The sequence below is a fragment of the Mytilus californianus genome, unplaced genomic scaffold (genome assembly GCF_021869535.1).
Source record: "Mytilus californianus isolate M0D057914Y unplaced genomic scaffold, xbMytCali1.0.p SCAF_8, whole genome shotgun sequence".
Taxonomy (NCBI): Eukaryota; Metazoa; Mollusca; class Bivalvia; order Mytilida; family Mytilidae; genus Mytilus; species Mytilus californianus.
In genome coordinates, this window is record NW_026262734.1 from 3599960 (window position 1) to 3621491 (window position 21532).

The 21532-nt window shown below is 30.7% G+C and overlaps 1 protein-coding gene across 2 annotated transcripts in view; it reads left to right on the forward strand.

Moving 5' to 3' along the window:
- Positions 1-167: 167 nt before the first annotated feature.
- Positions 168-21532, forward strand: part of LOC127712274 (carboxypeptidase M-like) — a 36201-nt gene continuing 14836 nt past the window's right edge. The window contains exons 1-3 of one of the 2 annotated variants that reach the window (XM_052218655.1): positions 168-276; positions 2198-2325; positions 9237-9296. The gene's annotated coding sequence lies outside the window, so the exon portion shown is untranslated. Of the gene's footprint in view, positions 277-2197; positions 2326-9236; positions 9297-19023; positions 19099-21532 lie in introns of those variants that run through there. The other variant, XM_052218657.1, reaches the window with a different exon arrangement.

Below are 21532 nucleotides of genomic sequence, written 5' to 3' on the forward strand. Positions count from 1 at the left end.
TCTTACGAGTATTATTATCAATATCTCAAAATAATACATTTCATTTTAAACTCATAATTTCTCAAAATGACCAGTAACAGAAGAATGATTTCAACAATATGTCAAACCGAAAGCACGTGTTTGTGAAAGACACGCCCACTAATTATTTCTCTCTCGGAAGTGATCATCATGACGACAAAGGACTGATGTAGTGGATGCCTTGTTTTCTTATTTCAGGATTTGATCACGTCATAAAAATCACATCCTACGAAAAATATACACGTAATCCGAATAAGGGTAATATGAAATACACAAATTTTCATATACACTGAAAAATAACAATATACTTATGACATGTGGTTTAAATCTAAAATTTAATTGGTTAATTGGGGTGTTGATTAGCGGTATTTATCTATGACTATTGTCCCTCTATTTATGAGTAGGATAATCATTCAATGGAATGAAAGACAAATATAATTAAATTGTATTGTTTTGTATATATTATATACGTGTAACAAATTAACTTAAATCCTTAATGTTTAAATCCATCCTTTGAAAAATGAATCAACTAAGAATTCTCTCTTCAACATGATATAAAAAATCTTTGTGGAATCTGTGAAAATTTAACAATTAAATTGGATTTTTCAGTTGATTCAAATTGGTTAGGAGTACTGTAGACATGAGGGTCTGGATGGGGATCCTTCATTTCTGTATTCTTTAATTTTTCTGGCAATTTTTCTCTATTCTTTATACTTTTTGTTTCATCATTCTCTATTAAGTATTCTTTATATTTTAGCACCTCATTATCTTCTATTCTTGATTTTAGCACCCCATTATCTTCTATTCTTTATTTTATTGGTTCTTTTTTCTCTATTCTTTATATTTTTTGCCCATTTTTCTCTATTCTGAAAACCCCCATCCACACCCTCCGATATCAACTTAGAAATTAGAGTGGGATAGATTGTTTTTAACATAAAAGCCCTATGAATTATTTTTTTACATCGCAAACTTTGTTTGAACTTTTGAAGAGGAAGGGAAAGAAAAAACTTTACTGTGACTTTATAGACTTTAAAACTGTCTTTGACAAAATTTTAAGAAATGGGCTTTTGCAGAAGTTATTGTTAAACAATAGAAATGGGAAAATGTCAATCTTAATACAAAATATTTATGTATAAAAATATAAAATATCATTTTCCATGTAGTAATTGGGTAAGGTAAGAGAAAACATGACTTCTTTTTTGTTTTCAGAATTTTTTACAGATTTTTTTTGGCAGACTAATAAGTACAAGCCTTTATCTCAGTTTCGAAAGTAATAGAACTTGACCTTTGATCTATTCTGAATATCTTATCATTATAAGCAGAGGATACTATTTTGATGTCCAACACACCTAAGATCTTCAAAGTCAAATATTTTTTATAAATACTGTTAAAGCTTGATGATTAAAAGTAGGGGTGTCCCAATTAGAATTATTATGGGTATTTAATATGTGGAAGCTTACCTGCAGATAATATACACTTCTTTTTTTAAGAATCAAATGGTGAAAATTGTTAAAAAGTTTAACTATTTTGGTATTTTTACTTGCAACAAACTGATAATTATAAAAATGCAATCGGGTAAAAAGGGACAAAAGTGATTTATGAGGTACATAAAAAGGGGAAAATTTTACAGCTTATCAGTCGTCAGTTTGATCTTTTCAAGTCTTTTGAAGAATTGTCAGAGGTTTTCTCTCTCTTATCTGAAAGTTTTTTGTCATTCAGAGAATTTGATGTTCAATGTGGCAGATTTTTGAAAGTCCAGGTAACCCGCTCCCTTTCTGACATAAACATTGTGGTATATGATATCTATTTTTTCTAATTTTCCCCCTATGCCTTCTTGAAGCAAAATATTTCACGGGACTCTCGAGGTAATTTGATCATTTTAAAATCATGGCTTTGTTTTTATTCAGTATATATACAGTTAAAAAAATCCTATACTATTTTAATTTCCAAAATATTCAGAAATATTAAAACATGTTCAGATGATTTAATGCTTATATTCTATGAAGAATAATTTTACCAAAATTTTTAATTCGTTAATTTGTTTCTTTATATTGTCAACTCTATCGCTTTAACAGAGTTGCTTAAGCATCTTGTAGGTGGTTTCAACTATTAAACTTATATTTCCATGTAGATGTGGTAGGATTGATCGGATAAATTTAGATTTCATTGATATTTTTAGATTGATTTAAAGATAGGCCATGTACTGAGTGATCAATGAAACTTCATTATATAATAGAACATTATTCCTGGAGATACAAAAGCCTTATGTAATGTGGAAGTTAGACAGAGATTATTGCCTTAAACCAGGTATGTACAGCATTAATTGCATGTGGAAGACATGTAACTCAAATGAAACATTTAATGTGTGTAAGACAGACATGTAGGTGTGTACTAGACAAGCGATGAAATCAGAAATCACCAATGAGGACTAATCAAACCTGACTGAACTGTACTAAAAAGTAGTATATGTCTTGCATGTAAAGCACACAATAAAAAATGTCTTGCAAGAATTGGACCTGCAGATATTGTTCCATTTTCATGATTTTAAAACTCCCAAAGCTTCTGTATCAGCAGCATAATAATCACACATACAAGAGGAAGCAGTTTATTGACCACCACTGTAACACTATGAGAAGGAAAGAAAATACCTGTGAAGTGTGACCTTTTTCACACTGGGTATCTTGAATACAAATCCGAGGAGGGATCAGAATCCAGAGGAGCAATTACACAAATATTACAACCGTTGGTTACGGTAAAATCTGGATCAGATTCTCTCAGAGCATAATCCTCACAGCTAACTATCAAAAACTACATAAAAATATACAATTAGAACAATACAGGAAAAGCACTAAGGTCTAGGATAAAGGTATGAAAAGCACTGAGGACTAGGATGAAGGCATGAAAAGCACTGTGGTCTAGGATAAAGGTATGAAAAGCACTGAGGACTAGGATAAAGGTATGAAAAGCACTGCGGACTAGAATAAAGGTATGAAAAGCACTGCGGACTAGAATAAAGGTATGAAAAGCACTGAGGACTAAAATAAAGGTATGAAAAGCACTGCGGACTAGAATAAAGGTATGAAAAGCACTGCAGACTAGAATAAAGGTATGAAAAGCACTGAGATCTAGGAAAAAGGTATGAAAAGCACTGAGGTCTAGGATAAAGGTATGAAAAGCACTGCGGACTAGGATAAAGGTATGAAAAGCACTAAGGTCTAGGATAAACTTATGAAAAGCACTGCGAATTAGGATAAAGGTATGAAAAGCACTGTGGTCTAGGATAAAAGTATGAAAAGCACTGAGGTCTAGGATAAAGGTATGAAAAGCACTGCGGACTAGGATAAAAGTATGAAAAGCACTGAGGTCTAGGATAAAGGTATGAAAAGCACTGTGAACTAGGATAAAGGTATTAAAAGCACTGAGGTCTAGGATAAAGGTATGAAAAGCACTGAGGTCTAGGATAAAGGTATGAAAAGCACTGCAGACTAGGATAAAGGTATGAAAAGCACTGAGGTCTAGGATAAAGGTATGAAAAGCACTGCAGACTAGGATAAAGGTATGAAAAGCACTGCAGACTAGGATTAGGTATGAAAAGCACTGAGGTCTAGGATAAAGGTATGAAAAGCACTGAGGTCTAGGATAAAGGTATGAAAAGCACTGAGGTCTAGGATAAAGGTACGAAAAGCAGTGCGGACTAGGATTAAGGTATGAAAAGCACTGAGGTGTAGGGTAAAGATATGATAGATAACAAAAACTCAAATAAAATACTTCAATGATCAATAATACTGTATTAAATAAGGATTGCAGTTACTGAAAGCAAGCTTACAAGAACTTAACCTGTTAATGTAAAACCATGCTACCATACATTCTATAGATCACTTTCTCAGAGATGTAAAACCATGTCACCCTACATTCTACAAATTGCCTACAAGAAAACTGCATTCTCAGAGATGTGAAACATTGCAATCCTATATTTTATAGATTACTACTAAGAAAATAACATTTTCAGAGATGTTGTATTGACTTTTTTATAATATTTGTCTTATGTTGGAGTATTTTGATGTGACTTGTCCACTAAAGCTCTACTGCAGGGTGTCCCTGGCAGTGGTGTCTCGGATAACCTGTGTTGGAGTATTTTGATGTTACTTTTTCACTAAAGCTCTTCTGCAGGGTTTCTCTGGCAGGAGTGTCTCTGATAATGGAGTATTTTGGTGTGACTTGTTCACTAAAGCTCTTCTGCAGGGTTTCTCTAGCAGGCGTGTCTCTGATAATGGAGTATTTTGGTTTGACTTGTTCACTTAAGCTCTACTGCAGGTTGTAGATGGCAGGGGTGTCTATGTCAATAAACTGTGAACACTAAGTGTTTTTTTTTTGTTTTTTTTACAAATAACAATGTAAAGACTGTAACACCTTAGTTGTGAGAGACCGAAATATAAATAAACAGCCAGCTGAATCCCGCCTCCAGATGCAAGATTTTCTCGCTGCATTGAAGACCCATTGGTGGCCTTGGACTGTTTTCTGCTCTTTGGTTAGGTTGTTGTCTCTTTGATACATTCCCTGTTTCCATGCTCTATTCTATGTGTATCTATAATAGTAGGCCCTGTTGACTCATTCAAGGTACATATATATGTAAATGGTATCTTTTACAGAAGATAGAAATCTTAAATGCAGTTGATATTGATAAATAAAATGATATATTGAACTGTGTCAGCATTTTTGGTCTAGAATAAGGGAGACAATCTATATTGATAAAACATCTGAATTGTAATGCATGATTTGTCTCCCATTGTATTTTAGGAAATATTATTTACAATGTTTAAGATATTCTAAAGTTAAAAATAAAAAAATATGTAGAAAAGTCCCTGAAATATAACATTGTATTTTTATCAGTTATAATGTTTTGTATAGAATTTTTTTGTAAATTTGATTTTTTAATTATTTGTTTGTTTGGTTTTTTTTTATACTGTGGATTCATTAATATTCGTTGGATACCAATTTTCGTGGATTTCGTGGGTACTAGGGAACCACGAATTTTAATGTTCAACGATTTGCAAATTTTCTAAAGTAATGTATGCACACTTTGCCAAAGCCACGAAATTAAATATCCACGAAAATGCAAGCTTTCCTCAATTCACGAAAATTGGTACCCACGAAAATAATTGAATCCACAGTATGCCGTTTTTACCTTTGAAGGGAATAATTTTGATGAAACTCCAAACATCTTCAACTTTTTCAATTTTAGTCAAATTGTGATCTGTTTTCTATTCCTACAATTCTTTTGAAGATTCTTGAAGTCATTTTCACCATCAAATTGACCTGAATATACAGTGTACACCAAAAGGGTGAAAAGGGGCTGCAAGGACAACCCAAATGAACATAATGACATCACAATTTAAGTAAGAATTATCCAAAAAAATATTTATATTGAGTACTTGTTTTAACATACAAAATCAAATGATATTGGATCAATGGAAAATTCACAAATTAATAGAAAATTACATTCAAAAAGAGAATGCATATTTGGAAATATTTTGTAGGGCATAATCAATTATTCATCTGTAGTTAATTTATAAAAATAAAAATATGTGGTATAATTGCCAATGAGACAACACTCAACAAGAGACCAATTGACATAGAAGTTAACAACTATACGTCACAGTACGGCCTTCAACAATGTCAGAGCAAAGCCCATACCGCAAAGTCAGCTATAAAAGACCCTGAAATGACAAATGTAAAACAATTCAAACAGGAAAACTAACGGCTTGATTTATGTACAAAACAATGAACGAAAGACAAATATGATATATAACAACAAACCACAACCACTAAATTACAGGCTCCTAACTTGGGAACGGCAACATACAGAATGTAGCGGGGTTAAACATGTTTGCGGGCGCCAAACCGTCAACCCAACATGGGATTATTAGTATGCTAAACATGACAATAATATATAATACCTCCATGGGTCTCTGTCAATTACAAAAGTTATAACAAAAGCTTTGTTAAAGATGTGCAAATGAGCCCTCTATTGTTGGTACATAAAATTTAAGAAAATCACTGCAGGAAAAAATGTATTATGAAGACAATAAGAAATAAGAGTTATTGCCCTTTATTCAATATCTTTTGTTGGCTTTCATAACGAACACAGAATTATGTTTGTATAATGATGACCATCTTCGATAGATTAAAAAGTAAATATTGTATAATGTTATCTCTATCAAAGTATTTTTAAACTGTTATTTAAAGAATTAGATTATGTAATCTAATAAAGTTATATAAATACAATGTTATTTTCTTCAACTTTATAAGCAGTAATCTGAAGGATTATATAACAGAGGTTTTTTTCACCATATGTAAAAACACAAAATGTCAGAAATTTACAGAAACACACATCTAGTTATCAGGATTCTTTTAGCTGCTGATGTTCTTAAAATAACTATAATTTTATTAATTAAGTTTTTCAACTAAGAATATATAAATAATAACTATACAAAATTATGGTTTATATTAAGGATTTTAGGTTTGTTTTTTTATATAATATTAAAAAAAGTGTTGGGTCCCTGCCAATCCTTGCTCTAGTCAGTCATTCTTATGTTGTAATTTAACTGATTCATTTTACCCTGAATTGCTTGGCCATATGAATGAAATATGTAAAACTGATACTATGACATGGATATGAAAGGCGTATATCAAAATCAGTTATAGTAGGTTGTTTTTATAATTTTTGATTCAGCCATGCTGGATCTATGCGAACACTCTGGTTTTGGAGATGGTGCAGAATACTAAGTTGAAGAAATATCATGAAACTAATTATGTGTTTTTATGACTTGCAGAAACTTTCTACACCATTTTAATCTTCAACTGCAAACTTTTGACATGTTATTTGCCCTTAAATTAAGAAAAGATTGGTCAAATAGTGACTTTATTTTAGATATACACTTACATATAGTTCCTTTCTAAATCAAAATTTATGATGATTTACTATTTATGAATTAATTTGAAAAAGTATTTGTACATCAATTGAATCAGTTGATAAGAATTGTGAAAGTATTAAATTAGTATCTTGTACTTGTGTAAATTATTGTTCAATGAAATGTAGGTCAACATGTGTATTAATATATCTAAGTTGATTCCCACACTTTTTTGAAATGGTATTAGTCCAATTCTTTCCATAGGCAAGTAAGAATCAGAATGATTATTAACTTCATGATTTTCAAATAAGTATTAATTAGAAACAACCCCAGGCTTAATTCAACACAGTTAATATCTCATGGCCTGTTACATAATTAAATAGACACAATTTATTACTCATCTAACTGAATACACACATTCTTGACCTCAATAGTAAACCTTCAAATGTATTATTTACTTTAATTACTACACTACATTAAAATATTCTGTTAATTTTGCTAGCTAGCTAAATGATTAATCTGATGTGTTTTTTTTTTCTCAAAGAAAATACTTAAAATGAAAAAAATATGTATAAAAAATGCAAGCAATTTTTATTTTACTTGTAAAATCAGTGCCATTATCATCTGACATAAGTCAATAATCAAGTTCTAATTGATTAGTTACAATTATCAGAAATTTGGTTGAAATATCAAACAAAATTGCATAACTCTTACCTGAGCATTTTCAGGTTCTGCAATAAAATTTCTGTTTGTTTTACATTTATATCCCATTATATTGCTATTTAACAGTAATTGGAAATATCTCAGCATTAGGTATTTGTACATTAAGATTTGAATACAGGAAATGTATTTTTTCTTAATAAAGAATTGATGAACACCAATTTAGATAAAAAATAGTTATTTTTTTTAATTTTTGTTGTTGAGAAAGTGCATTTATAAGGCCTCTTTCTGGAAATTATTAAACCTGTCATTATTAATGGCATATAAAAAATATATTACTTGTTTGACGATTTTCCTTTCCATTCTTGTCAAAAATAAAATCTGACAGAGTCTAAAATTGAAAGATCAGTATATATATATATATCTATATTTGCATCAATATTGCGAAATTCCCTACCTTTGGACAATAACATAGAAATTTTACAGTAAGATTGGAAATGAAAAGAGAAAAAAATTTAGAAAAAAGTATGATCAGAAAGAATATGAGACTAGCTATGAATATGGCTGGATCACAACATCAATGATGCTTTGATTTGTTTTATGGCTTGATGGTAATTTATACAAGGTGTCGACTTGTCAAGCCTCTGAAGAATTATTCTTAAAACCTTAATTTCAAATAATTTTTTGAGATATTTCATATTTATTTTTGAAGCTTATTAAGTTATGTTCAACATTCAAATAAATTCAATCATTAATGAATTAACGAGGTAAAACAACTGGTCAGGTAGGTTTCACAATATGTTTTTTAAAAACAAATGATCTTGTGACATTAACTTTTATATCAGTTTCAATTTGACAAACTATTACTAAATAGTATTGGAGAAAAATCTTGATTTATATCTCAAAAACAGTAGATTTTCAGAAGACTGAACTTTTACAGGAGAATCTCTGAGATTTCCAAACTCAGAGAGAACTGACTATTCTGGATCCATTATCTGTTTCCAAATATCAGTGTATTTTAAAATCAGCTGTTTTCAATTTTGAGAGGTGAAATTTAAATATTACATTTGAAGGCAATATGATTTGAGTATACTTTGCTTTATAAATAGTGAAAATTAAATGGTGCATGTATTAAATATTGGTTTTATCATACATGTTTAAGACATGCATCAATCTATAATTAAGAACATGTATTTTCTTATTACATATCATTGAAAAATACCATGAATTCGTTTTTATTCATGGGCTTCCAATGGATTTCATAGGTAGAGATAAACCATAAATTCAAGGGGAAATTAACCACATTGCAGAAATCTTCATCTGCATTCTGTAAATGTGTTGTTCATTCCACTTAAAAATATAATTGGTGTGATGGCTTAAGTAGACAGTAAATAGAATACAACAATTTATCTATTACTAAAAACATCAAGACATTATATACTGGTCAGAAAATGGAAAAGAACTTGTTCTACATTTTGTTTTGAATAATTAACATATTAATTACTTATTAAAGAGTGCACTGATATCTATTTCGTGGACATTGACACCAGGATAAGTGATAGTTTAATGGACATTCACACTTGTATATGTTAATGTGTATAGCATGTAATTTTGACAACTAACCATGTTGTTTTTTATGCCTTGTAGGTAGTAAATCAGTTTTGAAAATGAGTTGTTGCTGACTTCCTGCTGAAGAAGAGGACAAAGGTATTTATTTTATTCTATTATTTGCCATTCTCCAATGAAAGATTGTCATTGGAACTTTTATATTTCATATGATGACAATTTTCTATTAATAAAGGAAGCCTTAACCAAAATATTGGACGAGTCTAACGTTAAAGAAGAATAGAAATATGTAATTGACCTTTTTAGCCAAAGGGATGAATGTTTAATAAGTACATATTTAAGTAATCATGGGGATTGTGAACTTAATGAATTATACAGTCAAACTAACTTCTACAATATTAAAATTTACATGTGTGCTTTTTGATATTTTAGAAAGTAATTTTATTTAAATGTCTTTATGCCGCCAGCATCCATTATTCTGAATCTTGAACACCAAATATCACTGATTAACATGCATACATGGATATTATGTGCCTGTCCCAAGTCTGGAGCATGTAATTAGCGGTTGTTGATTGATGTTGCATATCATATTTGTTTTTCGTTTTGTACTTAAATCAGTTTGTTAGTTGTTTTACATTTGTCATTTCAAGGCCTTTTATACCTTGCTGTGCAGTATGGGTTTTGCTCATAGTTAAAGGCCGTACAGTGACCTATAGTTGTAAATTTCTATGTCATTTGGTCTCTGGTAGTGAGTTGTCTCATTGGCAATCATACCACATCTTAATTTTGTTATGCAACCAACACCCATTATTCTGAATCTTGGACACCAAATATTGCTGGTAAACATACATGCATACATGAATAAATATCAACCACTGTGTTTGTATGAAAAAAGTAAAAAAACAAAACTGGACCATTTGAATCTTATGAATCATTTAAGGGCATACGATACAGTTTTGATCCCATAATGAAATTTTGATGAAAATTTGCATATAGGCTATTTTTTACCTGATTAAATCAAATATGTAATAAAAAATATACCATCATGTGCTACTTTTTGAGTAAACTGAGGTTGAAATTTCAGATATTTCCTCAAAATTCGAGTTTGGGGACGTTTTTTTCTTTTCGATAGAAATACATAACTTTTTTGTTTTAAAAGATAAACACAAGCTGTTTTTTGTTAAATTATTTGTAATTTCTGTTTTATATAAATGTTCTATAAATTTGTACATTTCATTTTTACAAATAACTCATATTAATCAAATGATCATGATTGTAGAAAAAAAAACGTCATTTTTTGCTGTATATTTATCAAATTTAACAGGGGCCTCGGTGAACGAGTGGTCTAAGTAGTTACTACTGTAATCACTAGCCAGTCAACACTGAGGTTGTGAGTTTGAACCCCACTCGTGCGGGTGCACTCGACTCCAATCTTAATTGACTAGGATTGTTAGTTTTCCTATCGAAGGTTGATGGTTTTCTCCGTGTACTCCGGCTTCCTCCCACCAATAAAAACTGGCCGCCACGAAATAGCCCAAAAGCGGTGCTTAAAAGTGGCGTTAAAACACCAAAAATCAAAAATCAAATCAAATTTAACAAAATTGCACTACTGACTTTTTTATGAAAATTGGTAAACATTATCTTCATACATAATCAAACCAAATGTCAGTTTAAAAAATAGGGGTCCATGAACTCGTTTTCAAGTTAAATCAGTTTGAATGATAAAAATCAGTCGAAAACTTCATCTTTTTCCGATAAGTCACAGTTTGACGTCTCGAAAATAACAATTTACGTTAGCAACGTCATTACCTCCCCTGTAACTGTATCGTATGCCCATAAAGTGTGAGTTCACCAAAAATAACTTAGATGAAATATGTAATAAACACTCACTACAAGATTATTTACTATATATATATGATGTATGTAATTGATGAATTTTATGATGTTATTGATAAATGAATGTTTATTATAAAACTACAGTTACATAGTTAAAAAGATAATATTTAAACATAACTATCAGCTGATACAAGTATTACATTGATAAGTTTTTAAAAATATGTGTTTTGACATTTAATTAATTTTCATGTTTTAATACATGTAAAGTCAATAGTGATGATAAAAAATGTACCTTATAAGTGGAAAGTGGTTATACCAGGAATTAGACAATATATTTAGTTACAGTCTGTGTTTTATCTCCAGTAAACAGACGTATTTTTGTACACCTATATAATGTAATATGTTGATCTGTATGAAAGCCTTCTAAACTTTATTTTTACTAGACTATTGAATGAATTGTAAGGAAACTTGCAGAGAATCTAAAGTATCTTATGACATTGTATATCTTTTTCATTTCTTTTATCCAAATTGTTCTGGGGACTCTGATGGGGAATAGAGGCTCTGTCATTTTTGCAGGTAGATCATAGCATTAACCTGAACAATCCACAATTCCTTAAAGCTATATGGATAATAGTGAAACCACAGTAGATTATCTTTATCACAAAATGCCATGGCACAACTCATTTATTTCATGATTACAACAATTATTTTTCCAAATGTTACAAACTATTACTTTGAGGGAAGAAGGGGGTATTGATTTCCTCAAAATAGCTTAATGAATATAAATGCTGCTAGATGTAAAGCCATCATATCTCATCTATAAAATTTTAGGTAAGTATTAAAAAATATAGAGACTTTGATTAAAATTTAATCAAATTTATCAATTTAGTAACATTGACTGTTTGCTTAATTGTTAGAATCAGCAGAGAATGACAGAATGAACTATAAACCAATACATGTATGTTATTTAACCTCCTTGATCAACGTCATTTGAACTCTGTTGGATAGTCGTCACATGGCAAAGACATACTACATCTCCTTATTTTTATATATAGATTAGTGATTAATTCAAGTTGCAAGTCTTTGTATAAAAGACTGAATTGAATTTTAAATGTTTCCAAACCTAGTATCATCTAGTTGTTAATAATATAAAATATGTAAATCAGGTATAAATAGATTACATTGTTTGCAGTAGACCATCCATTTATTGATGGGTGTTATGCAGATCATATTCAAAATCATAGCAAATCGTTAGACACTCGAAGTGAGTATTGTTGATTGGAGTAATTTTCACTTGCCATTGGTAAATATACATGCATGATTGTAGCTACATTTTTTAAGAGAAAACGGCTTTGTTTTTAGTCCTTAAATTAGATTTGAACAAACGAAACTTAGACTGGTCATTATTTTTATTATAGATATATGGGATGATGTCTTAGATATGTATATGTAAGAGAATGATAATCCCTTTCTGATCATGATTAAGTACGAGCATTTAAGCGAGTACTTATCATGAAGTAAGGGATTATCATTCTCTTACAAACTTAGAATATTATGCTCAATAAGTGCTCAAGGCTCAAATAATCTCTTGATTGGTTGACTATTCAAGAATTAGCTTCATTGTCAATGCAATGTTTCTAATTGATGCATGACTTCCTTTTTCGGCATTTCATTTATGGATTAGTTTTAGTAATGTAAGGACTTTCTTATAATTTGGGAAATATTAAAAAAATGCGTTATTGACATTAGGTGACACAACAGTACACAGAAAAGGTAGGAATTGCATTTTTTTTTTTATTGTGAGTATGAATGTAAATTATGTAATATTTTAGTGAGGAATTATCCTTTTTTTATTTGCAGTTTAAATCAATATTTTTGAGTTACTACTACTTTCATTTCACAGTCAATATTTTGGTCCGGCTTTTTAAATCAAAATAAAATGCCTTTAAAAGTTTAAATATATTCAAAACTTAAATTAAATTCCTGTTTTTTGTTTTTGTTTTATTTTATCGGAATATTGGAAATAAATATTCTTCACAACCGCTGGTCCATTTTTTTTGTTTGTTTCACAATTGAACTTTTATTCAGTTTCAATCACTGGTGATAAATCCTTTCAATCTGATAAATGTGCTCTGGGGCAGTTGTAACTCATTTATAGAAATTCTTTTGTTTTGAACTGTAAATAGGCCTAAACAATAGGATAATCCCTTACTAAGAACATTCATTCTTCACAATAAAGAGACATCAAATCCTACAATTTCATTGGTCGAGAGCACTTTGCTATATTCTAAATGGGAATAAGTGTCTATTTTTTGTGTGTATTGTAATCCTAAAGACATCTCAGCTACATGTAAAAACAGAACAGTACACAAACTATTCATGATCATTCATGCATTAATAATTATCATTTCATCTGGGTTAAGTTATGGTTATTGATATTGTATTTTAACCACAGTCATCTAACCATAGCTACACAACTTATTATAATTTATGGTTGATCATGGTAAACCATTGTTTCTTTAAATGAGCATGCTTCATTTGACTTCAATAGGTCAACCAAAGTTGACCATTTTAATAAAAAATGAAACAACCATGATTAATCATGATCATCAATGGGTTGGTAAGTCATTGGTTAACCATGATCAACAATGGATTGTGTAGCCATTAATAAGGGATTTTCCCCTTTGAATTTTCTTGGAGTTTGGTATTTTTGTTATTTTATGTATAGCCATGGTTAACCATGATCAACAATTGGTTGTATTGTCATAGTTAACCATGATCAACATTGGGTTGTGTAGCCATGGTTAACCATGATCAACAATGGGTTGTGTAGCCATGGTTAACCATGATCAACAATGGGTTGTGTAGCCATGGTTAACCATGATCAACAATGGGTTGTATTGTCATAGTTAACCATGATCAACAATGGGTTGTATAGCCATGGTCAACCATGATCAACAATGGGTTGTATTGTCATAGTTTACCATGATCAACAATGGGTTGTATTGTCATAGTTAACCATGATCAACATTGGGTTGTGTAGCCATGGTTAACCATGATCAACAATGGGTTGTATTGTCATAGTTAACCATGATCAACAATGGGTTGTGTAGCCATGGTTTACCATGATCAACAATGGGTTGTATAGCCATAGTTACCCATGATCAACAATGGGTTGTATTGTCATAGTTTACCATGATCAACAATGGGTTGTATTGTCATAGTTAACCATGATCAACAATTGGTTGTATAGCCATGGTTAACCATGATCAACAATGGGTTGTATTGTCATAGTTTACCATGATCAACAATGGGTTGTATTGTCATAGTTAGCCATGATCAACAATGGGTTGTATTGTCATAGTTAACCATGATCAACAATGGGTTGTATATCCATGGTTAACCATGATCAACAATGGGTTGTATTGTCATAGTTTACCATGATCAACAATGGGTTGTATTGTCATAGTTAACCATGATCAACATTGGGTTGTGTAGCCATGGTTAACCATGATCAACAATTGGTTGTATTGTCATAGTTTAACATGATCAACAATGGGTTGTATTGTCATAGTTAACCATGATCAACAATGGGTTGTATTGTCATAGTTTACCATGATCAACAATGGGTTGTATCGTCAAAGTTAACCATGATCAACATTGGGATGTGTAGCCATGGTTAACCATGATCACCAATGGGTTGTATTGTCATAGTTTACCATGATCAACAATGGGTTGTATTGTCATTGTTTACCATGATCAACAATGGGTTGTATTGTCATAGTTCACCATGATCAACAATGGGTTGTATTGTCATAGTTTACCATGATCAACAATGGGTTGTATAGCCATGGATAACCATGATCAACAATGGGTTGTATTGTCATAGTTTACCATGATCAACAATGGGTTGTATAGCCATGGATAATCATGATCAACAATGGGTTGTATAGCCATGGATAACCATGATCAACAATGGGTTGTATAGCCATGGATAACCATGATCAACAATGGGTTGTATAGCCATGGATAACCATGATCAACAATGGGTTGTATAGCCATGGATAACCATGATCAACAATGGGTTGTATTGTCATAGTTTACCATGATCAACAATGGGTTGTATAGCCATGGATAATCATGATCAACAATGGGTTGTATAGCCATGGATAACCATGATCAACAATGGGTTGTAAAGCCATGGATAACCATGATCAACAATGGGTTGTATTGTCATAGTTTACCATGATCAACAATGGGTTGTATAGCCATGGATAACCATGATCAACAATGGGTTGTATAGCCATGGATAATCATGATCAACAATGGGTTGTATAGCCATAGATAACCATGATCAACAATGAGTTATATTGCCATGGTTAATCATGATCAATCATCGGTTGTATAGCAATTGATAACCGTGATCAACAATGAGTTATATTGCCATGATTGACCATGATCAATCATGGGTTGTATAGCCATGGATAACCATATTCAACAATGGGTTATATAGCCATGGTTAACTACTTATGATCAACAGTGGGTTGTATAGCCATAGTTAACCATGATCAAAGATAGGTTGCATAGTCCAAGATTAACCTTGATCAACAATAGGTTTACAGTATAGCCATGATTAACCATGATCAACAATAGGTTTAAAGCAATGGTTAATTCAGATCCACAATGGGTTAATGGATGGCCATGGTTTACAATGTTCAGCAGTGGTATGTAGAACCATTGCTAACCATGATCAATAATGGGTTAATGTATAGCCATGAATAGCTTAACCATTATCAATAATGGGTTGCATAATCTTTGTTAACCGTGGTCATCAAGGGGTTATATAGCAATGGCTAATCATTATCAACGATGGGTTTTATGCCCATGGTTAACCATGCCCAACAATGGGTTGTATTGTCATAGTTAATCATGATCAACAATGGGTTGTATAGCCATGGATAACCATGATCAATAATGGGTTGTATTGTCATAGTTTACCATGATCAACAATGGGTTGTATAGCCATGGATAATCATGATCAACAATGGGTTGTATAGCCATGGATAATCATGATCAACAATGGGTTGTATAGCCATGGATAACCATGATCAACAATGAGTTATATTGCCATGGTTAATCATGATCAATCATCAACAATGAGTTATATTGCCATGATTGACCATGATCAATCATGGGTTGTATAGCAATGGATAACCATAATCAACAATGAGTTATATTGCTATGATTAACCATGATCAATCATGGGTTGTATAGCCATGGATAGCCATTGCTCTGGTCAACCATGGCCACACATCACATGGGGGATTGTCATAAAATGCAGTCTGAATAATAAAATTTATGCAAATGACAAAGAATTTAGGGATAATTTATGCTAGCTGTATGATAATTCAATATAGCACTTATTTGGTGATGAATTAAAATGTTTACCTAATCATATTACTTTTAATTTAGGGGTTCCAATTTTTAATCTGTGTTTCATGGATTTTCAGATAATAACACAAACTAATAATAACTGTATTGATAAAGCAGAAAGTTAAATTCTGAAGTTTGGTAAAAAATATCAGATCAACAATGAATTAAATTGTTATGTAAGATGTGTGATGGCAGAGACATTATAATAATACCCTATTATGTTAACAATATTGCATAAATTGAAAAAAAAGGATATATAGTCCTGAGTCATAATGTTCAGAGCCGACCCTCTGTGTAATAAATTAATGTTAAATACACTTGAGAATAGAGTTGAATGATTGAAAGCTTGGAGGAACCATTAAATATTCAATGATTGACAGGTGCTTGTTAATTATTATTATAAACCAGCAGGTAAAGATTATAAACATGCATTATATCTGGTACCCTACTGTGGTCACTCTTCTGATGTCTGGTACCATTTTGCGGTCATGCTTCATCTGTCTTTCTTCTTTTTATATATATATATATTTCATTATTTAATAATTTTTATTATACCCCCTCTTACAGAGTGGGTGCTGTAACCTTCTCTACTTTGTTCCTCCATTGATTGGTCAATAACTTTCATAATATAATACTAGTAATTTTAAATATTACTTGGCCTATTTATCAAGGAATCATTTGATGTTTGGTCTGTAACTTTATAATAAAAGATAACCTTGGCACTGGCTGTCTTTGTTGCCTAGATTTGTGAATTGGTTATTAATGACTATCTTAGATAGTCACCTTCTCTAGACTCTTGGCGACTGTGGATTCATGTATTTTTGTGAGTACTATTTTGTGTGGATTGCAGAACAAGTGCATTTTCGTGGATATTAGATTTTGTGGTTTTGCCAAAGTCTGCATACATTCCAATAGAAAATTCGAAATTTGAATTTGAATTTGTGGTTCCCTTGTACTCACAAAATCCACAAAAAGTTGGTTTTCAATGAAAAGTCATGAATCCACATTATTACAAGCATGTCATATTGTTTAGGCTCTTTTCTATCCAGAAGACTCTCTTTTGACCTGTGGACTCCTTCCTATTTTTATACCAATAACTTGTTCTGTATCATAGCAGTTACCTTACAAATCTTGTATTGTATCTGAAGAGTCCACATTATATGATATGATCCAGTTACCTTACAAATCATGTATTGTATCTGAAGAGTCCACATTATATGATAAGATCCAGTTACCTTACAAATCTTGTATTGTATCTGAAGAGTCCACATTATATGATAAGATCCAGTTACCTTACAAATCTTGTATTGTATCTGAAGAGTCCACATTATATGATATGATCCAGTTACCTTACAAATCTTGTATTGTATCTGAAGAGTCCACATTATATGATATGATCCAGTTACCTTATATGATAAGATCCAGTTACCTTACAAATCTTGTATTGTATCTGAAGAGTCTACATTATATGATAAGATCCAGTTACCTTACAAATCTTGTATTGTATCTGAAGAATCCACATTATATGATAAGATCCAGTTACCTTACAAATCTTGTATTGTATCTGAAGAGTCCACATTATATGATAAGATCCAGTTACCTTACAAATCTTGTATTGTATCTGAAGAATCCACATTATATGATAAGATCTAAATCATTTTTTTAATCTAGACAAATTGTGAATATAGACTCATCTGACATCTAAACCTACTGGTAATTAAAAAAATAAATTTTAGCAATTGACTAAATTCCTTATATGTTTATCTGTGCTGAGATAATTTTAAGTAAAAATGTATAAAAAGAAGAAGATGCTCATTATCCATTAAAAGGACTCAAAAGGAGCATAGTTAAAATAATAAAAGGACTCAAAAGGACTAAAGTTAACATATTAAAGGGATCAAAAGGAGCATAGTTATCATTTTAAAAGGGGTTCAAAAGGAGCATAGTTAACATATTAAAAGGAACTCAAAAGGAGCATAGTTAACATATTAAAAGGGCTCAATAGGAGCATACATATTAAAAAGGGCTCAATAGGAGCATAGTTAACATATTAAAAGGGCTCAATAGGAGCATAGTTAACATATCAAAAGGGCTCAAAAGGAGCATAGTTAACATATTAAAGGGGCTCAAAAGGAGCATAGTTAACATTTTTGACATTATTCTTGACAAACTCCATCATGTTCAAAGTACAAACAGTTTTAAACAAACTGTCTCTGTATATATACTGTATATAAATGTTAAAGATTATAATACTAGCTGCCATCTCATGTACACCCAAACACAATAAGGGCGGTTAATAATGTGGCAAGTCAGTGGCATATGTATGCAGAAGGTAACAAGTGTTGTTTTAGATAGATACAATGTGTTTTTATATTTAACATATTCTGTCTGTGGTATTTTTAGATGCTGTTGAAAAGATTCTATGACATTCAAGATTATCAATACCTGATTTCTATACGTTTTGTTACCTAAATATCTATTGATAGACAGACTGTGTTGTGTATTTGTGATGAACTGACTTTTCCCTAAATTAATTGATTATGTGAAGTAAGTGTGCTTTATTGGAGAATTATCAAACTATTGGTTAGTCCCAATCATGATTAGCTAACAATGTATCTGAGATAGCGTTTGTGTGAATCACACTGAGGTCAATGCAGTGGAATAATCTGCTACAGTGAGTAAATTCATGTTTGTACAAATAATGAAAATACATTTTTTATTCAAATGATCATGCAGTCATTGCATGAAACTTTATGACAATTTGGGACAAAATCTCTAGAAAATATTTTCTCTTATTTCAGGGATAAAACCAAAAATTGTGAAGAAATATATATGAATACTGATTTTTTTTTTTTTCATGCATTTCGAGTTTAGTTTATGTATTATTGATCTTATTTTTTACGCTGATCTGTCAGAGTCAAGGCTTAATAGATATATAATACATGGAAAGCAAAACATTAACAAATAAACATTTTCAGAACAATACCTTTTTACAATACAAAATTTTGATCAAAATGATATAAGCTGGTTTATAAAGTCACAGACAGCTGGAAAAGTTCAAATTTAGGGTTAACAATTTCACATATTTGTCAGTATTCAATGGTTGATTGATTGTTAGTTGTTTAAGGTCCAGTTGCAAATATTTCATACATGTTCAGGAGGATCGGTATTCAATAAATTTCTATGAAAAAAATTATTTCTCATATTGTTTTTTGAAATGACAAGTAAGGAAGAAATGACATTCACCTTCAACTTCATTCTAACAATTTTACAGAATTTAATATTGATGAGGAAAAATATGTTGATTTTGATAAACCTTTTAAACTAATAAAAAATTCATTTATTGAAAAAACCAATTGTTAAAGAAAAGTATGATGAAAATTACTCTTGAAAAACTTTCAAATATAGATTACAGTTCAAAACATCACCTTTTATAGTGAACTTAAAAATGAAATTAAATTAGAAAGACTAGTAGCACAATCTGAAAAATTTTAATAATCCTCAACTTTTAACAAAATTCTGTAAATTAGTGACAATAACTCACGAAGAAATTGAAACAGGTCGATATAAGAAAATTCTAAGATAAGATAAGATCAGATATTTTATAAGTATAAAATCCAAACAATTGGATTGCTACTAAATACAAGCACAAATAAACAATAAACAATACAAATATGCATCATTTACAAAAAATATTAAAATGTTAGACAACATTCCTCCCCTTTGAATTAGCATAAATGATTATATTTAGAAGAAATGCTGCTCAACTCTATTTTATTCATTCATATTTTAGATTATAGTAAAGAAATAAGATATACATGTAAAATCAACAGTTCATACACAAATGCTTATATTGTTTCTGGAATTATACATCTCACTTGTGCCATTAACTATAATTATCAAAATGTCATATTCTTTACAAGAGAACATAAAATTAAATTTTTCCCAATTACTCATTGAAATAAAACTAGGAAAAATATCATAAATTTCATAAAACATTTTCATTCTAGAGTAACTGAGTTGTGTACACATTATTGCAAAATGGAATTCATCTTCTACCTCTATAAGGGCATAGGGGGCACAATCTATTTTGTAAAGCTGTATTGTTATACCTATCATGTTCAATAGCTAGCGTGCTGTTACTTATTCTTATTTTTGCATAGTTTTTAATAACATTTTTATCTGAATTTGATAAAAGATATTTTTCAAGTTCATACTTTACTTTAAATTTTCTATAAGTTCTTAACTTATTTCCATTCATTGAATTGTCATCATTAAAAAGATTATTTTTCCTAAATGTATTGTAACTTTCCTTAAGCTTCTTTGCTAAAGCTGAAAGTTATCGTTTTTTTAGAAAAAGTACATTGATTTTCTCAAATATGAGAAAAATTTTAATTGGAGAGTAAAATTTAAATTTTTGAAACAAATCCATCAGGTAAAACTTCCAAGAGAACATAGAGTGTGTAAAGTTTGTAAAATTTTAGATGATGATGAACATTTTTCGCTTCATTGCCAAATCGGCAGTTATATTAGAAATGTCCTTATAAATGCAATTAAAACCCATTATCGTAACTTTAACCAGCTTGACTCAAACTCTAAACTTAAAACTATTTTAGATCCCAATAAATATATTCTGTCTAATGTTGTGGGCTATATAAAGCAATCTATTGGAGTGTCAAAAATGAGGTCCACATTGGTCAATTATCTATATACTTATATAATATTAATATAACTTAACTAATGTTTAGAACTTTTTTCATGTGTTGTATGTTTCTTGTATACATGTAACGTTAGCATCTTAACCCGTCAGGGGTTTTACTTTTTGAAATAAAGATATTTATTATTATTATACTTCACGTTAAAATGCCATACTTTGATTGGGTAATACAAGGGTGTTAATTTACTCTTATCACATGGCTGAACGGGTGACAATTTTTTTAATGTCACCCTCTCGTCCAGACCAATCAAAAAATCGATAATTTAAAGGACAATGAATTGAATTTACACCAAGTAATTAAAGACAATGCTTAAGTTCTACGTTTTGGCTCAGATTCTATTATTTGACGGTCAAAATAAAAAATAAAACATCTTGCTTCACTTCTGTTGAT